Genomic DNA, 19,199 nt, shown 5'->3' on the forward strand with positions numbered 1-19,199 from the left:
GAAATCACTACCACATAATATTTAGTGAGCAGTTATCCAGTTTTTCCTTGCAGACCTCCACCCAGAGAAATGAAGTGATTCTCCCAGAGTCATGAAGGGAGTAAATGGCAAAGCCTGGATTGGCACTTAAGCCCTCTGGTTTTGTCAAATGAGGAGATTGGGCCACAAAATACAAATCCAGGACTTTTAAATGCCTACCACATTGTATCACTTGACCTGTGGTAGTTCTCATGACCTGATTTGCCCACCTCCATCCAACACTGATAGTCACCACTGGAGAAGGTAATGAAATTGAATTGATTTCATCTTCTATACTACTCTTTTGGAGTCCTTGTGTCATTCACCAAATTCCCTATTCCTCTTTCTTCAGACAACACTCTCATTCCCACAACCAACTCACAGATAATTACTGATTCCAAAATGTTCAGTGTCATCACCCAACCTCTCTTCCTTCCATCCTGTTTCCGGGGGGAAATGTGGCTCTTTATTTTTTGCTAGGGCATATCATACTACCCATGCTCATGATCCCCTTTTCTTCTGCCTCCTCTAGAAACATTCCCAGAAACCATCTCATGCATTTTCATTCTTTCCCTCTCCATAGTATCACAGGATTTGGAACTGGATGGCAGAAGCATGCTGGTTAACATTTAATAACCAGGCTCTCTGGGGAGGTGTGGGGGAGGGAATGCAGACATACACTTTTAAGTTTTGTTACTTGATAATACCTTCTTAAGTCAAGAGAGTCAATAAAACAATAGATCAAGTCCTGATTTGTACCAATTGCTGATTTCTAAAGAGGTATAAATGCTTACATTGAAAATTTAACAATTCCTGAGCAGGTTAGAGCTGGCTCCAGCACACTCATTGTTGGAAGGGCCCGTAAGGACCATTTAGTCTAAATTGACCAAGAATCCTCTCTATAATAAATCCAACCAATGATCATCCAGCTTTCAGTTGGAGACATCTAGCTAAGGCTCCCAAGGCAGCGCATTCCACTTTGGGATAGCTTTAATAGTTAGAATGTTTTCTTCCCAATAGTAAGCTAAAATCTACCTGTTTTTTGCAAATTCTATCTATTGCTCATAGTTCTGTGCTCTGTGTTCATGCAAAACAAGTCTGATTGCTTTGGTTGTTTGAACACCACTATCATATACCCTCTAATTCATCTCTTCTCCAAGCTAAACAACTCTATATATTATCATGGATTCCAGTCCCCTCACAAGTCTGGGCTCCTTTCACTTCATCAATGCCTTCTTCAAATGTTTCCTCAAGAACTAACTTCAATTCTCCGGATATGGTCTAACCCACATAGAACCTCTGGCTCCAAAGCCAGCACTCTTCCCAGGAAGGCTGTCGTCCTCGTTCATCATGTGAGGTTTTTGGCCACCATGTCACACTGTTGGTTCATATTAAGTTTGCAGATCACAAAATCCCCAGATTTTTTCACATGTGCTGTTATCTAGCCATGCATGCCCCCACCTTGTAGTTGCTAGATTTGTTTTTTGAGCCCATGTCACACTTTACATTTCTGAAGTTTATTATATTGGATTTGCTATAGACCAGTCTAGACTCTTGAGATCATTTGGGATCCCAGCTGTGTCATTCTTTCACATTGCACATCGCCCACAGCTTTGTCTCATCACAAGGGCTGAGGAGCCTGCTCTCTATACCTATAGTCAAGTATCTAACAATAAAAAATGTTGAACAAGGATAGATACTTCAGCTATTCCAACAGAAGCGTCCCTTCAGCATCTGGGTTGCTATCCTTTGGCCATGTTCCATCTTAGTAATGCCCTTCTCTAAAATACGGTACCCAGAACTGGGCACAATATGACAGGTATGGTCCAACTAGGGAAGACTCCAGTGACATTTTCACCAATGTGTTCCTGGGCACCATGCCTCCAGTCTTCTAAGCCAAGCTCAGATTCTTGATTTTGGCTGCTGCATCACTCTGTTGACTTAAACCGACCTTTCAGTTTGCTAAAATCTCTAAGAATTTCTTATATCTCTACCTCTGTGTCCCATTGGCACCTTAAACACAACATGTCCAAAACCAGGCTTATTTATTTCCCCTCTACACCTTAACCTTTCTGCTGACCTCAATATTTCTGGCAGTGGCACCCCATCTCATGTATGAAACCTTGGTACAATGTTTGCCTCTTTCTTCACCCTCCTCTCTCCCATCTCATCAGTTAGCAAGTATTTTCAATTCCGCATCTATGAAATTTCTCAAATACCCCCCTCGTCCTTTGCATGAGGAAGATTACTCTGGCGGCAGTGAGTGGAAGATAAACTGGAAGCCAGAAGATGGGTTAGGAGGCTATTACAGTAGTCCAGGGGAGAGATAATGAGGGCTTGAACTAGGTTGGCCACAGTGGGACTGGAGAGGAGGAGTTGGATGGGAGAGATTTCTTGGAGGTTGAATCAATAGGCCTTTGTGACTGATTGCATGGAGGGAGTGAAGGGGAGGGAAGAATTAAAGATGACTCCAGGGTGATATGCCTGGGGTACGGTGGGGTTGGTGATACCATTAGCAGAAATGGAGAAGTTGGGTAGGAGCAAGCTTAGAGAGGGAGGGAATTAGTTCAGTTTTAGGCTCATTGAGTTTTTGGTGCCTATGGATCATCTAAATGGAAATGTTTATCAGGCACTGGGAAGTATAGGATCTACTGGCATGGTGAGAAGAGGACATATAGATTTAGGTGGGGATTGAGACTATAGATTATCAAGTAAGAAATGTAGAACAAGATGAGAAGAGGGTCTGGCACAAAAGCCCAGAGAATGCCCTGAATATACTGAAGACAGATCTTTCTGATTGTAAACCCAGAGTTCTATCCACTGCACCTCTGGCTACCTCTATAAGATATAGGAGAGAAGGGGAATCATCTGGAGAGCAAGGCCACAGTTATGGCTGATGAGGATGAATGGGTTCACTTTAGTAAAAATGAGGGCTGCCAGGGGGCGGCTAGGTGGCGCAGTGGATAGAGCACCGGCCCTGGAGTCAGGAGTACCTGAGTTCAAATCTGGCCTTAGACACTTGACACTTACCAGCTGTGTGACCCTGGGCAAGTCACTTAACCCCCATTGCCCCGCAAAAACAAACAAACAAACAAACAAAACAAAACAAAAATGAGGGCTGCTGGATCTTCTGAGACTAGAGGTTAAAAGGAGAAGATGAATGAGGACATAGTGCAGTAGAAAGAGCGCCTGATTTGGAGCCCTGGGTTCAAATCCTGTGCTGCTACTTACGAACTGTATGACCTTGGGTGGAGCACTTATTTCTTTGGGCCTTAGTCTCTTCACCTGTGAATAAGAACAGATAAACTTCTGGCTCTAATCTACAATCTTCTGATCTAGAGAAAATCATAGGTATGGAGGGGTGGGGGGTGGATTTTATGTCAGATGGCCCCACTCTTCTCTCTAAAGTGAGAAGCCAGGTCATATGCTGAAAGTGAGCATGTTGGGAGGGAGTGAAATCAGGGACTTGAAGAAGGAGGAAAAGGCTTAAGCTGCTGTTGTTGGGGAGTTGGTGAGTCACTTATCGGTGACCATATGTTTTAGAGGACCAAGTTTAGTGTAATTTGCCTATTTTGTCCATTCTAGTCTTCCTAGGGCACTGATCCAAGCATGTGCTTCTTCTGCTTGGCATTCTGTAATTGGCCTTTTGCCTACTGAGAAAAAATTCCCATTCCTTGGGTTGGCATTCAAGGCCCTCGCCAGTCCAGGACCAGCATTCCTCTCTAACCTTATCTCCTACTACTCTCCTGGAACCCTGGGTCCCAGCCACACTGGCTTCAAAGCTGCTGCTTGAACAATTCCCATTGTGTTCCCACTCCCCCTTTCTTCATTCCACTTGTTGAATCCCTCCCCATCCTTTAAAGCCAACTGAACTGCCACCTCCTCCAGGAAACCCTTGCCCATCTTTCCTCTTAGCAACGGCCTCCCCTCCTTGGACCTCACTTAGCACTTGGACCATTCTTGTCTAATGCCTTCATCATATAATGTTGTCTCACAGTGATTTCTGTGTCAGTGTCTCATTCCCCTAAAAGACTATAAGCTTCTGGAGGGTAGGGATCATTTTAATTCAACTCAGTTTCACTCAACAAGCATTTTTGTGAATAAAAATGTACCAGGTACTATGCTAAGCACCTAGAAAGCAAGGACCAAAAAACTATGCAGATCAAACAAAATGCAATTGTAGAGAGGGAAGGGCTAATACTTTAGGAGTAACTGTTACTGGAGATAAACCTGGAAGGAAGCCTGGGGTTTCAGGAGGCCAAGGAAAGAAGGAAGAGTGTTCCAGGATTGGGGACAGATTGTGAGGGAGATTCCATGTGTATGGGGAACAGGAAGGCCAGTTTGGCTGGAGTATAGAGTACATGAAGGGGAAGATGTAGAAAGACTGGAAAGGAAGGCTGGGGGTTACTTTTTATCCTAAAGGTACTAGGGAGCTATTGAAGTTTTTTGAGCAGGAGAGTAGCATGGATACACTTGTGCTTTAGGAAAATCACTTTGTCAGTTCTGTGGAGGATGGATTGGAGGCTTGGGGTTGGGAGACTCGTTATTGTTGTAGTTCAGGCTAGGGATGATGAGGGATTGAACTAGGGCGGTGGCCTTCTGAGGGGAGAGAAGGGGACAGATGCAAGAGAGATAACTTATTTAAACTTGGTATTCACATATACATGTGTGTGCATATACATCCTGGGGTCTGCACATAGTAGGAGCCTAATGAATGCTAGGAGGGAATAGTAGCCCCTACCTTCCTCTTGGAGCCCTCCCCAACTTCTCCTGTCCTTTCTTTCCCTTCATCCTCATCCTCTCCTCCTTTTCTCACCTGCCTCCTCAATTTTGCTCTGCCCTCCCTTGCTGCCTATTTTCTTCCCTTCTCTCCTCTCTGATGCTGTCATTCCCTAGGTTGCCCGTTCTCTCACCACTCCCAATTAAAAAACAACAACAAGCATCTGCCTATGTCATGGGCAATGTGTGCATGCGCACATTTGTGTATATGCGCACATTTGTGTGTGCGCGTGTGAGCACGTGTGTCTTCAATCTTCAGGACAGACCTCGGCGCATACTCTCTGCCGCCCTCATCCTCCACACTGGAAGTCACGGCTACCACTTGTGTGTTGGGCAAATAGCACCAAGCATTGCTGTTCACACCTTCAGGCTTTCTCCAGGAACATTCCTCAGTGAGGAGTGAAAACGTGTGCTTCCCTCTGTCTTAAAATCTATCCCATGAGCCCCTTCTCATGTCTGTCCCTCTCCCCATCCCATGATCCCTCATCCTTTAGAATCATGGAACATCAGAGCTTGGAGGAGCCTTAGAACATGGAATGTAGAATATCAGAGCGGGAAGGGACCTTAGACCATGCAAGCTAGAACAATAGAAGAGAGAGGACATTAGAACGCTGAAACATCAGGGCCCTGAAGGGACCGTGGAACAGAGAAGGACTCTGTTAGAATGGAAAGAGACTTCATAACAGAAACCCAGGGCAGGCAGGCATCCTAGAATGTAGGGGAGCTGGGAGGGACTAGACATTTATATAGCACCTACTATGGGCCAGGCACTGGGCTAAGCTCTTTTACAAGTATTATATCATTAAATCCTCATGACAGCCCTGCAAGGTAGGTGCTATCATCCCCAATTTACAGTTGGAGAAATTGAGGTAAACAGTTTAGTGACTTGCCCAGGGTCACATAGCTAGGAAGTGTCTGAGGCTGGATTTGAATTCAGGTCTTCTGACTCTGGGCGCAGTGTTCTTTGGACTGGGCCACATAGCTATCTCAAAGTTCTAATTGGTAGTGGCAGGTTAAGAACCCATGCCCCTGAAGAGACGGGAGCCTTAATTGAGTGGCTTAGACTGTTTGGCTGTACTAAAATGTAGAATTTGAAAACTGAAGGAGACCTTAGAACAGAGATTGTCAGATCTGGAGGGAACCTTAGAATATTAGAGCTAGAAGGAATATTCAAACACGGAAAAGAATGTTTGAATTGGGAGATAGAACATGGAATGTTACATCCTGAAGGAACCTTAGAACAGAGAAGGTCAGAGCTGGAGGAACCTGAGAAATCTGAAAGTCCCAGCTATGAAGAACCTTAGAACATAGAATGTGAAATGTCACAGCTAGAAGGAACTTGAGGGATCAGTCTAATGTTTCCTCCCACCTCCAGACAGATGGGGAAACTGAGGCTCATAGAAGGGTGTTCCTTGTAGAGCTGATATTTAAGGCCAGGCCTTCTGGCTCCCCGACCTGGGCTTTTCTCCCCACACACGCAGCCTGGCATGTCTGTTTTGGTAAGAATCTTCTCTGGAGCAGAGAGCTAAAATGAGTGACTTTATTTTTAGAGGCCACAGGGGAGGCAGAGGGAGGGAACAGTGTGGCACAGAGGAAAACCCTGTACTATACCAGGATAGCTGCATCTCCTCCACACTCCTTCTCTCCCCCCACCGCAGGCACACACCATCTGAAGCCTGTCTCCAAGGGATCGTGGCTCCATCTGGCTAAGGCTCCTCAGAATCTGGAACCCAATTCTAGGAACCTTTAACAGTTAAGATTTCAGCATGTGGCCAAGATGTCCCTGCCTGACTCTGACCCTGAGGAAAGTAGGGTGGGTCAGGTGAATGATCCAGGCTGCAGTGGGTTCCAGAAATGTGCAGGTTGTGGGTTCAGCGCCACTTCCCAACTTCTATCCCACTGCCTACTCCAAGTACTAGGCATGAGGCTGAAGGACCAAATGTGCCTTGGACTGAACATAGATAGTCTTAGCTGTTGGAAGATGTAGAGTTAGAAGAGGAATTAGGGATCATTTAAGCCAGGGGTTCTTAACTTTCTGTGTCATAGAGGTTCCTTAGAAGCTGCTGAAGCCTACGGGCCCCTTCTCAGCACAGTGGTTTTAAATGCATACAAGAAAACACATAGGATTACAAAGGAAACCTGTTACATTGAAATGCACTTATTAAAACTGGGGGAAATAAATAAGTTCACATTCCCCAAGAACCCCTTATTGAAGCTAATCCCCCAGTTGACAAATGAGAAAGCTGGGGAGGAGGGGGAGTTTCCCAAGGTCAGCCCAAGAAATGGTAGCACTAGTATTCGAACCCACGTCTCTTGACTCATAGTCATTGTTCCACCCCATGCACTACCCCATGATGCCTTTTACCACAGGAATCCATCCCCATAAAAGGCAGCTGGTAGCACAGTGTTTAGAATTCTAGGCCAGGAGTCAGGAAGTCCTGAGGTCAAATCCAACCTCAGAGACTTTCTAGTTGTTTGCCACAGTCTCCTCCACTAACCTGTTTGCCTCAGTTTCCTCAACTTTAAAATGAGGAATAATAAATAATGATAATAGCAACAAAAATGATAATAGCACCTACCTCCCAGGGCTGTTGTGAGGATCAAATGAGGTCACATTTTTAAAAAAAGTTCTTAGCAGTGTCTGGCACATAGTAGGCACTATATAAATTCTGATTCCTTTCCCTCACCCTTCCCTAATGATCTGCAGCTGGGCTTGGATCCAGAGGAGCTGTGTTCCAATCCTGTCTCTGATACATTGTACTACTTATGCCATTTTGGGCAACCACTTAACCGCTCTGGGCCTCAGTTTCTCATTTGTTAAAAAAAAAAGAGAAGGTTGAGATGGATAATCCCAAGGTTCCTATAAGCTCTAAACGTATGATCTAGGATGTCTTGCTTGGATTGTAGTCTCATCTTCATAACCAGCCCTCCCCACCACCATCATCCTCTTGTTTGTTCTCATCATCCCATTCAATACCAGAAAAATTATCTGAAAACATTGGTTTCATCATCCCTCTTTCTTGCCCAGAAACCTCCAGTGAATGCCTATTATCTATAGGATCAAACTATATCTATAGAATCCCTGACTTAATGTTCAAGACCCTCTACAGCCTGGGGGTCAGTCCTTCCAATCTAACCTGCCTTGTTCACATACCCAACACTCATCTTCTCTTTTTGCTTTTGCATGCATCATCTCCTCTGGCCTGAAATGTCTTCTTCATGCCTCTTCTGAAATGGAATCCTCTAAGTTTTCAAGGCACAGGTCACAGGCTGCTTCCTCCACAAAGTCTGCCCTAATCACTACTGGTTATATTATTCTCCTGTCTCCTTGGTTCTTGCTTTCTCTACTACTGTTTACATGCTGGAGAGTAGGAAGGGACTGTAGAAATCATCCCAGGCCACTTCCTTTCTTCTCATATAGGGAAACTGAGGCCCAGAGAAGGAAGTGACTTGCCCAGAGTCACACAGCTGCTAGTAATTGGCAGAGTTTATGCCTTTTGATGTCTGGTCCAGTGCCACACCATCCTGTACCCATAGCCTAGTACTACAAGCTTTTTTCCTGTGTCTGCTTTTGTCTTTGTATCTCCAGTGCTTGGCACATAGTAGGTTCTTAATAAACTCTTGTTGAATTGATTGACTGATTGATCTCCATTATGGTTCCAAGTACGGAAGAACCTTGGGGACCATCTAGTCCAAGGCTTCTTCACTTCTTGACAGTCTGGGAAGGAGTAGGGAGCCCTTCTCAAAATCATGCTTTTCAATGCATAAAACAAAATACATAAGATTATGAAGGAAGACAATTATATTGAAATACAGTTGTCAGAATTAAAAAAAAAATAACAAGCTCACAGACCCCAAAATAAAGACCCTGGATCCAGTCCAATCTCTGCATTTTACAGATGGGGAAACTGAGGTTCAGGAAAAAATGAACTCTTCCATGGCTATATAAGTAATAAGTAGCCAGGAAAAGCCCTATGACTCCAACCTACTCCACTGCTCTATGCTGAACTTCCTTTACCTCACCTGGATTGGAGCTGAAATTAAATTCAAGCAGGTAGACAGAGCTTGGAGCTTTTCAATAAGTAGCTGAGGTTATCTGAGCCTGGCTGGGCAGCCAACCTCAGGCAATTAAACTCAGTGCTCTAATTGGGGTGAGGCCCAAGCAATGGAGTGAGTAGGACTTAGCCGAGTGGGTGGTTGGTCTGAAGAGCGGGGGACCCCTGTAGGCAGGCACCTCCGCCCTCTTGGCCAAGCTGGGCAGGGCTTGGCCCATTAATCTGACTCAGTGGTCTTTCCCCATTGGGGATCAGGTGGAGGCAACAATACAGGTGTAACCACAGTAATTATCCCCAGGGAGTTGCCCTGTGCTCGGTACTGAAGAACATGGGCATTTAGCTTTTCTCATTGAATGGTCACTGGTGACGACTCCCATTTCTACTTCTCATTCCCTCTTCTCAATCCCCCCCATTTTTGTCCCTCTTCTGAGTTTCCTTCCTCCACCACTATCTCCTCCACCCTTCCTCTTCCTTTCCCCCCTCTCTGCCCAGTTTCTTCCTCCCCTTGACTCTCACTTCTATCCTCTCCCTCCTTCCTTTCCTCCTTCCTTCACTCTCCCTCCTGTTCCCCATTTCCTAATTCTCCCTCCCTCCTCCTTTTTTCTCTCTTTATTCTGTCTTTTCCCCTCATTCTTTCTTACTTCTCTCTCTCATTCTTTCTCCCTCTACTTTCCCCCAATTCTCCCTCCTTTTTACCTCCCCCAGCCTCTCACCCTCTCCCTCATCTTCTCAGGATGCCTTTCCTCCTCTCCCTCCCTCCCCACCCATCATTCTCTCCCTTATCTCTCCTTTCTTCTTATATCTCCTTCTCCTACCTCTCTTCACCCCTTCTCTCGTTCAAGTTTTCCCTTCCTTTCCCATCACTCTGTGCTCTGGTCTTTTTCCTTTCAGGCTCAGAGAACAAAAGTTCTGGAAAGACATTATGGCATGACATAACAAGCACTGGGCTTAGGGAAGTTCCACAGAACATCCAGCAGAAGATGCAGGTTTAGAGGCAGCTAAGTGACACAGTGGATAAAGCACTGGCCCTGGATTCAGGAGTACCTGAGTTCAAATCCGGCCTCAGACACTTGACACTTACTAGCTGTGTGACCCTGGGCAAGTCACTTAGCCCTCATTGCCACGCCAAAAAACAAAAACAAAGAAAACAAAAAAAAGATGCAGGTTTAGCACTTACTGATCTTGAGAAGGTCACTTCCCATCTCAGCCTCAGTCTCCTTATACAAAAAAATGGGGTACTAACACATGTGTCAACTCCCTGCCGTGATTGTTATAAGGAGCAGTGTTTGCAAATTTTACAGCTCCATGATTGGGATCTTGGCACACTGGTCCTTTAAGGTTTGTGAGCACTACAGCCCTGGGAAGAAGGTAGTACCAGTATTTTATGATGTGAGAAACTGAATCTCAGTCAGCTGGTAGGCATTTATTAAGCACTTACTATGTGCCAGGCACTATGTTACTCTCCAGGGATACAAAGCAAGGCAAACTAGTACTTACTCTCTGGGAACGTAGAATCTCAGTCAACTAGTCAGTTCACTGCAATTTATTAAGCACCTACTATGTGCAAGCATGATGCTAAGCATTGGAGGATACAAAGAAAGGGGCTCTTGGGGAGCTCACAGTCTCAGAGACTCAGAGAGAATCAGCTAGTTTTTATCATGTCTTTTTATGCTGTGCCTTTCTCCAATGATCTCAGATGATCAAAAAACTGAAGCAACTCTCTGTTGGAGTGGTTGACCTCAAGGCTCTTTGCTTCTCCCTCCCCAAATTCAATCTCATGAAGAGGACAGGAAGCCCAGCTAGTTAGCCCTGTTAAAGCTAGTTCAGAAGGTTCCAGAGGTGCAGACCCTGTGCTCCTCCTGCCTCTTACTACACTGCCATCCTGATCACATGCACCACAGACAGGGGGCACACAGGTGCCTCCCCCAAAGCCCAATTTAGCACCACAGGAGTTGAGAGTTTATCACCTGTGATTGAAGCGTCTGTCTGTACCGTGCTAGTGCCTAGATGTACCATCTGCCCATGACGGAGAATTTGGATTGGCACCCGCTGTCTCACCCAGAGGTTCCCACAAAGCTGTCTTTTGGTTTATAGCTACCGTGTATCTCTCGTCCCTTGTACTTGACGGCTTATTTTTAATCAGCTGTAGCACAGTATGAAGGAAAAAGAACTGGGATGTGAGTCGGGAGGCTTGGCCATCGTCCCAGCTTTCTCAATAATTCAATGTGTGGTTTTCAGTAAGTTTTGTCACCTCTTGGGGGGCGGGGCTCAGTTTCTTCATCCAGGATCACACAAGCATAGATTTAGAGCAGGAAGGGATTTCAGAATCACCATCATCATCAACAACAACAACACCAACAATAATAATGAAAAGGAGGAAGAGGAGGGTGTTGATAGCTAACACTTATATGGTGCTTACTATATGCCAGACACTGTGCTAAGTGTTTTACAGTTATTATCTCATCTCATTTGATCTTCACAACAACCCTTGGAGGTAAGTGCTTATTATTCCTATTTTACAGATGAGGAAACTGAGAAGTGACTTGACCAGAGTCACACAGCTACGAAGTTTCTGAGGGTAGATTTGAACTCAGATCTTTCTGACTCCAAGCCCGGTGCTATATCTACTGCACCAACTGGAAGGGACCACAGAGCCCATCTAATCTAATACCTTCATTTTATTTTGTATCTTTTTTTTTTGTGAGGCAATTGGGGTTAAGTGACTTGCCCAGGGTCACATAGCTAGTAAGTGTTAAATGTCTGAAGCCAGATTTGAACTCAGGTCCTTCTGAATCCAGGGCCGGTGCTCTCTCCACTGCGCCACCTAGCTGCCCCCTAACCCCTTCATTTTATAGAAAAGGAAACTGAGGTTCAGGGATGTAAAGTGATTGTCCCAATGTTAGACATGCAGTATCAAAGGTAAGATTTGAACCCAGGTCCTCATATTCAAGTGTCAGATCTGTAGCACATCACCTCTAGTTCATCTAGTCCCACCACCTCATGTTACAGGAAGGAAATGAGATCCAGAAAGGATAAATGACAAATAACAACTGAGAGAGACAGGATTCATGCCCATTTGACTCTCTCCAATAGAAAGGTTGAATTGTAGAATTGTGGGATTTAGAATTGGAAGAAACTTTGGAGATAACTTAACCCCTCCATTTGATAGATGAAGAAACTGAAATCCCAAGATCATTAAGGACTTCTTCAAGCTTGAATGTGTAGTAAATTACATCAGTGAGATTTGAACTCGGGCTTTCTAATCCCAAATTCATCACTAAGATTCCCTCTGGTAGGGGGCATCTAGGTGGTGCAGTGGATTAAAGCACAGACCCTGGATTCCGGAGGACCTGAGTTCAAATCTGACCTCAGACACTGGACACTTACTAGCTGTGTGACCCTGGGCAGGTCACTTAACCCTCATTGCTCCGAAAAAAAAATAACTTAGTCATCCTCTTGTCTGAAGAGTCTCAGTCTGGCAGGGAGTGGCAGCTGAGGGACACCAGTGGGTCCAGGGTCATAGGGTAGCTAGGGGCTTATTAATGTCAGGAAATAAGACAAGCCAACAGATGGTGATGGTTTGCCTGTGTTTTGAGATAGGAATTCTTCTACTGCTACTGCAGTACCCGAGTTCAAATCCCAGAGCTGCTGTTTACTGTGTATATGCCACAGGAGAGATGTTAGATTTGGAATCAGAGGGTCTGGGCCCAAATCTTGACTCTTTTATGTACTAGCTATATGACTTTGGGCAAGTCACTTAACTTTTCTGGGCATCAGGGAATGTAAAATGAGGGAGCCGGACCATCATATGGCTGACTAGAGTCCCTTCTCCCTGAACCCACCCTGTCCAAAATGAGCAGGAAGCAACCCTTCCTGTATCTCTCACATGTATGTGACCTGAATCCCTCCTTCCTTCTCTTCACCCAAAGACATCAGAAGAGGTTTTCAGAAGGGATTTACTTAAGGCAAAGCAGATGAAGTTAAGCAAACTTGAACCATTGGATGGTAGAAACTGGGAAGAGTAGGTGACACTATTGCTGATCTGGCCAGAGTCAGGTCTGGCTTCCTGGGCTAGCATGGCCCTTCCATTGAGCTGCCATCTACATTTGGGCTGCCCACAGACCTCCCATTCAGCCTGGCCTTCCTTGCCCACACCCTGTCCCAAACTGGATGCTGGGGTGCTGCCATGCTCAGCCTTAGGTCTAGCAGACTCATGTAGTCACCAACCCCTCCTCTGAGGAGCCTCTGCCCTTGGCTCCAAGACTTTAGCCTCCATTCCTTCCTCAGCCTAGATTGATCCCCAAACCCCAGCTTGTGATCTGAGTGGAGCAGAGTGCAGGAGAAACAAGGCTGCATATTGAGTCAGGGGACTCAGTTTCCTGTCCTGGTTCTGTCACTTACGACCTTGGGCAAGGTCACTCCTTTCCTTGGACCTCTTTCCTACTCTGCAAAATAAAAGGATTAGACCCCATGACCTCTCTGGCTCCTGTCAGCTCTAAGTCTGCAATCTTTGTTAGTGTTCAACACTATAATTACGATGGCTAGCATTTCTATAAGGTCACCTCGGTAGCACCACCAATAAAGTGTTGGACTTGGAATAGGGAAGATCTCAATTCAAATCCTATCTCAGACAACATCTGGCTGTGTGACCCTGGGTAAGTCACTTTTATCCTCATCTATAAAATGGGGATAAAGCACCTACCTCCCAGAGTTGTTATGAGGATGAGATGATGTTGGTAAAGCACTTTACAGACCTTAAAACTCTATATGAAAGCTAGCTATGGTTATTATTATATGATGCTTTACAAATTCAATCTCATTTGGTCCTAAGAACAACCATGAGAAGTTGTTGCTATTATTATCCCCATCTTACAGATGAGTAAACTGATTCCAAGAGAGGTTAAGTGACATGCCCAGGGTCAGGTAGTTAGTGAATGTCTGAGACAGGATTTGAATTTAGGTCTCTCTTACTCCAGATCCAGCACTTTATCCACTAGCTCACCCAGCTGCCCAGTAGGCCCTCCCCCCCTTATCTTCATTCTAATACCTCTCCCACATGATAGGTATTGAGGTGTTTGAAGGCTATGTCCATGTTCCCCTTAATATCTCTCTTCTCTGCACTGAACTCATCCAGCTTCTTCACTTAAGCAGTAAAGGACACTCAAAAGTGCCTGGAATTTGGAGCTGAAGGCTTTTGGATCTTGGTCTTGGTTCTTTCATTCAGTTGTTTGACCTTGGGAAAGTCACTCTGAGCCTCCCTTTTCTCCTTTGTAATATAGGGTTAGTACTTTTCCTTTTTACCAGACAGAGTTGCTTTGGGGAATGTGCTTTGAAAACCCTTCAGTTATAGAGAAATAGGATTTACTATTACGATGTGGTATCAAGACTCTTCACCATTGTGGTCACCTTCCTCTCTGGACAAGATTGTCCTTGTGCCCTTTGTAGACCACTGGACTGCTAATTTCAGGCTGACTGGAGAAACCACATTTAGGGTTAGGGAGAGGATGGCTCCACGGCACGGTCAGACAATATCTGGAGTCTCGTGCTTGATCCACATTTTAGAAAGAACATTGATAACCTGGTGAGTGTCCAGAGAAGGGAACCAGGCTGGTGAAGGTCCTTGAATCATTGTCATGCAGGGATCTGTTGACAGAACTAAAGATGTTTGGCCTGGGGAAGACTTGGTGGGGCCAGGAGTTGAGGTCCTGTCATGGGGAAGAGGGTTTGGACTGGTCTTGCTTGATCCCATAGGGCAGAAATTGCAGCTACTTGGGCTTTCTTTATAAAATTCCTAATAACCAGTTTCCCCGAAGTGGTGTGGGCTGCACTGGGAGGCCTTGTGTTTCTCCTTCTTGGGGGTCTTCATACAAATGCTATTGGATAGGATGGTCAGGAGGTACCCTCCAGCTCTGACTGTGTGGCCCAGGCCTGCCATCTCACAGTCTTAGTCTTAGGGGGAGAGGGTGTGAGAGTGTGGCTGCCTCAGTGATTCACAGCCTTGCAGTTGGAAACACATGTCAGAACAGAAGCTCATGGTGGGTGGGAAGCTTTGCCTTTTATTCTTGGGACAGGGTGATCTGTGATGGCCTCTGGTAGCCTCCCTCCCTCCCTTCTTCCTCCCAAAGCCTTGCCTAAGATAGTCCCAGCATCACCACCCCTTGTTGACCTGAGTTCTCTTCTCTCTGCAGTGCATGGTGGGACCACAGTGGACAGGACACCATTCTCCCTGCCTCCGGGCACCAGTCCCTTTGCATCCTGACACCGTCTGACCCAGGTAGGACCAGGGAGAGGCAAACTCATGTACCTGCCTCATGTTCATGGGGATAGTGGGTGCTGGGTCTGTGTAGGTGATACAGTCTTCGAGGCCATGTGGCCAGTTCTAACTGCATTAGGATTTGGACTATAGTCTCTGCTCTCTGATCATCAAGTCCTTCCTTTTCCTATGTGAATCCTACCAGGACCTCAGAGTACCTAAGCCTGAGGAAGTGTATGAGGAGTGAGTGGGGTCGAGGAGATTTGAGGTTCCTATCAGAAGTCTGAATGGAGCAATCCTTGTAGGAAGAAATTCTCATGGTCCTTTAAAAGGCCAGTCACTAACCCCACCCAGAGCCAAATGCCCCCTCTGGAGGTGTGTCTCTTAAATCTCTGCTGTCTCTGGTTAAAGATGTCTCAGGGAAGAACAAAGGAAGCCTTTGTAATACACAGTTTTGCGATGCAGTTTGGATGTTGGATCCTGCCTCATCTAATACAGATACACCCCCAAGAGAACACTGAAAGATGTTGGGGATGTGGGTGAAGCATTTTAGCTATCAATAACATTGGAGTCCAGACTCATGACTATCTACCCTTTGGTTTCTTCTGTTCTCAGATCTCCCATAGTTTACAGCACAGTCCAATAGAAAAGACATTCCCAGGGCCATGTACAATACATGATAACGTAGACACAAGACACTCAGAGAAAGCCACCCAAATAATGAATCTCCCTCAAGCCATACTGCTCTTCCATCCAAAGATTCTATCTGGATCTCTTGTTCACCTTGCCATCACACTCCGCTCTACAGCCATAAAAAAGGGCTAGCCTAAATACTGGCCCAGATACTTGAGCTCCCCCTGTAGCTTCTACTAGCTACAGGAATTCTCAGTGGAAAGGAGACTAGTGCCCTCACTAAGATTTGTGGTAGCAGCTGCTGCCCTCCTGCCCCTCCCACTCAGCCATTCTGATGCTCAGATCATGGTAGCATTGGGATGCTTGGTTACTATTTGGATACCTACTGTTCTGCAGCTGCCATTTAGGTCTTCCAAGTTCCTCCTGGAGCAGAGGTTCTTAATCTCTTTTGTGTCATGGACCTCTCTGACATTCTGATAAAGCCTATGGCCCCCTTCTCAGAATAATGCTTAAAATAAAGTGCATATGATTACAAAGAAATCCAATTACAGTGAAACGTAGTTATCAAGATATTTAAAAAATCATGGATTCTACACCAAGAACCCTTGTCCCAGACAAGTACCTCAAGTGTCTCTAATAGGCACTTTGCCTTTTTTTAATCCTTTGTAGATTGGTTTCTAATTGAGGGCATTTCTCAGCCTTCCACTGCCACAAGAGTGTTTTTCCCGGGCAGTATCTCTTTATTATCTCTGCCCAGTGTTGAGAATGTGTCTGAAATTTCATTCTCACCCCAACTCTAGCCAGTCCTCTCCTCTTCTCTCATCATCCACCACTCTCACCCAGAGGATTATTACCCATCATACTCTCTCCCACTGGAGGATAGCTGTAGGGCATTCTCTGGGCACTTGAGGGTGGGGATGGGCAAATAGGAGGGAAATGGGTTGTTCAGATGGTGTATATTTATGAGTATCTTCAGTTGGATTTTGTGCGTTGTTCATTTCTCCCTGGAAGATTTGGGCAAAGGATTAGGACACTCTTTGATCTGTAAAATGACCTTGAAAGAGGGATTGAGATCCTGAGCCCTTAATAACCTTATTGTTCTACAATGTAAGTGGCCAGCTGGGAGAGGAGTAAAATGAATTCCTTTGAGGCATCCCTTTGGATCCTTCCTTGGGAAAGGAGTGAATGAGGGAGGGGAGGAAGTAGAGCATGAAGTTCGAATAGAGGGGTGAGACGATGGGGTATTGGTCCTGGAATCTTAGGATCATATGGATGCAGTGTTGGGAGGGATAGGACCTTGGTTTGAATCCTTGCTCTGTCATATCCTGCCTGTGTGACGTTGGGCGAGTTATTCCATTTCTCTGAGCCTCAGTTTCCTCATTTACAAAATGAGGCTGGCAGATTACATGATCTCACATGTCCCTTCCTGAGTCTGGTCTATAGATCCTGTGCCAAGGGCTCAGAGCTGAGAGTTTCATATCTTTGGAATTCATTGGTCTAAACTTTGCACTGAGTTTTACTGTTCTTGTTTTCTATTACTTGAGACTGTATCTATACGTATGCATGTATGTATAAATATATATGTATTATGTATGTATATATAGAGGGGGAAGAGGGAGGGAGAGGGAGAGGGAGAATACACACACCCACACACATATTCTCCTTTTAACTCTTGTCTCTCTTATCCAACACAAATTAAGGTTAACATATTTATATATGTTAAGATATGTAACTATAAATATTGGATATATATTATATAATACATTTTACAGAGGGAGAAAGAGAGGAAGGAAAGGAAAGTGAGAGAGAAAGAGGGAGAGAGGGAGAGAGAGGGAGAGACAGAGAGAGAGACAGAGAGAGACAGAGAGACAGAGATAGAGAGAGACACAAAGAGAGACAGAGACTGAGACAGAGAGAGAATGGTTTTATTCCTTGCCAAAGTTGGGGATTCTGAGTACCCAGAGAAAAGACAGGGAAGAACTAGTATAAGCACCCCACCCTCCACCCCTGGCTCCCTCCACCCCAAAGCTCTGGGAACATTCCAGGGTCTTAGAAATGAAAAACCAGAGAGAACATGAGAATATTTCTCCTTCTGTTCTCTACCAAGATAGGTATGTGTCTGGGTGTGCCTGCTGGACACCGCTGTCCAACTTAGTTGCTAGTTTGGTTAGTTGCATTGCTTTCCCCCACTTCACTTTTATTTTTAGAAGGGACAGTTCATTGGATAGGGAATATTGATTGACTGGCTGACTGACAGCATGGTAATAAAGTACAAATATCCATTCTTTCATGCAGAGCTTGGAAGAGTCTGGCTCAACGTCTGGTTTCCTTTGGCTTAGGAATGTGGTAAGATGTGCAGCCAGGGGTCTCTGACGTCTGGGATTCTCACCTGGGCTCAGAGGGAGGGGGCCTGGCAATTTCTGCCCCTGGATCAAGGTTGTTCATGGGGGTTTGGGGCTGACTTTAGCCATCAGTTGGAGGAAGTATAGCAGGAGATGCTACTAGGCTTCTAAGGTTCACCCCTCACATGAGGCTATGGCTGCCATGGGAGATGGAGAGGGCATGGGAGTTTGCAGGTGAGGAAGAGCTCCTGGGATGAGACCACTAGTGTGATGCTGACAGCACACTCTGAGTTTACCACCCTAGGGCAAAACTCCATGGACTCTACCCTAGTTATAGCTCTCCCTGGGCTTTGTATTGGTAGTAAAGTCATATTTCTCTTCTTTGGCTGATCTGGGATTTTTAGTTATTGACTGATTTAAAGGACTTCTCATGAGAGGTGGCATTTAGGGAATGGTAGAATGTAAAGCCAGACTTTGTATATATATATATATATATATATATATATATATATATATATATATATAGACAGTGGTGAAAGTCACAAGAGAGGCAGTAAGGTATAGGGGAAAGAACCTTGAATCTATAATTGGGAGACCTGGGTTCAAATTCTACCTTTACCATATACTTTGGTGGAAAAGGTGACGTGTGATTTGGGAGGTAACTACTTCTCAATTTCTTTTTCTGTAAAATGGATAGAAGATCATTCCCAAAGTCCCTTTCCATGCTAAATTCTATGATCCATGTAATGAATAGGGGGTGGCTATTGATAAAGGTTGTCTAACTAAGACATGGGAAGGGTGTGATTGGTGTCAACATTAGGAATGGGATACTCCTCCCCCATTGAAAGCACTAACCTCTAAGAACAAGCATGATACAATGGAAAGGGCACCCAGCTCTGGATTCCAAGGACCTGGGTTAAAATATTACCTCTGATTCATCCCTGCTGTGACCTTGGGCAAATTATTTGAAAGGATTAGACTGGATGGCCTCTGAGGTCCTTTCCTAGGGGCATTCTAGATCTGGTATGCCTTTACCCTAAGACATCTTAGCAGGATCCCTTAAGGGCAGAAAAGAGACCTTGATGTGTCTGAGACAAGGGGGTTAGGAGGTGGTAAGAG

General features: G+C 45.2%; 1 protein-coding gene across 4 annotated transcripts in view; it reads left to right on the forward strand.

Moving 5' to 3' along the window:
* LINGO1 (leucine rich repeat and Ig domain containing 1) overlaps positions 1 to 19,199 on the forward strand; it is a 497,222-nt gene that overhangs the window by 324,359 nt on the left and 153,664 nt on the right. For all 4 annotated transcript variants that reach the window (XM_043985051.1, XM_043985052.1, XM_043985049.1 and 1 more), the window contains one exon: positions 15,041 to 15,126. The gene's annotated coding sequence lies outside the window, so the exon portion shown is untranslated. The remainder of the gene's footprint in view (positions 1 to 15,040; positions 15,127 to 19,199) is intronic.

This window comes from Dromiciops gliroides, chromosome 2, assembly GCF_019393635.1.
Source record: "Dromiciops gliroides isolate mDroGli1 chromosome 2, mDroGli1.pri, whole genome shotgun sequence".
In the NCBI taxonomy this organism is placed as follows: Eukaryota; Metazoa; Chordata; class Mammalia; order Microbiotheria; family Microbiotheriidae; genus Dromiciops; species Dromiciops gliroides.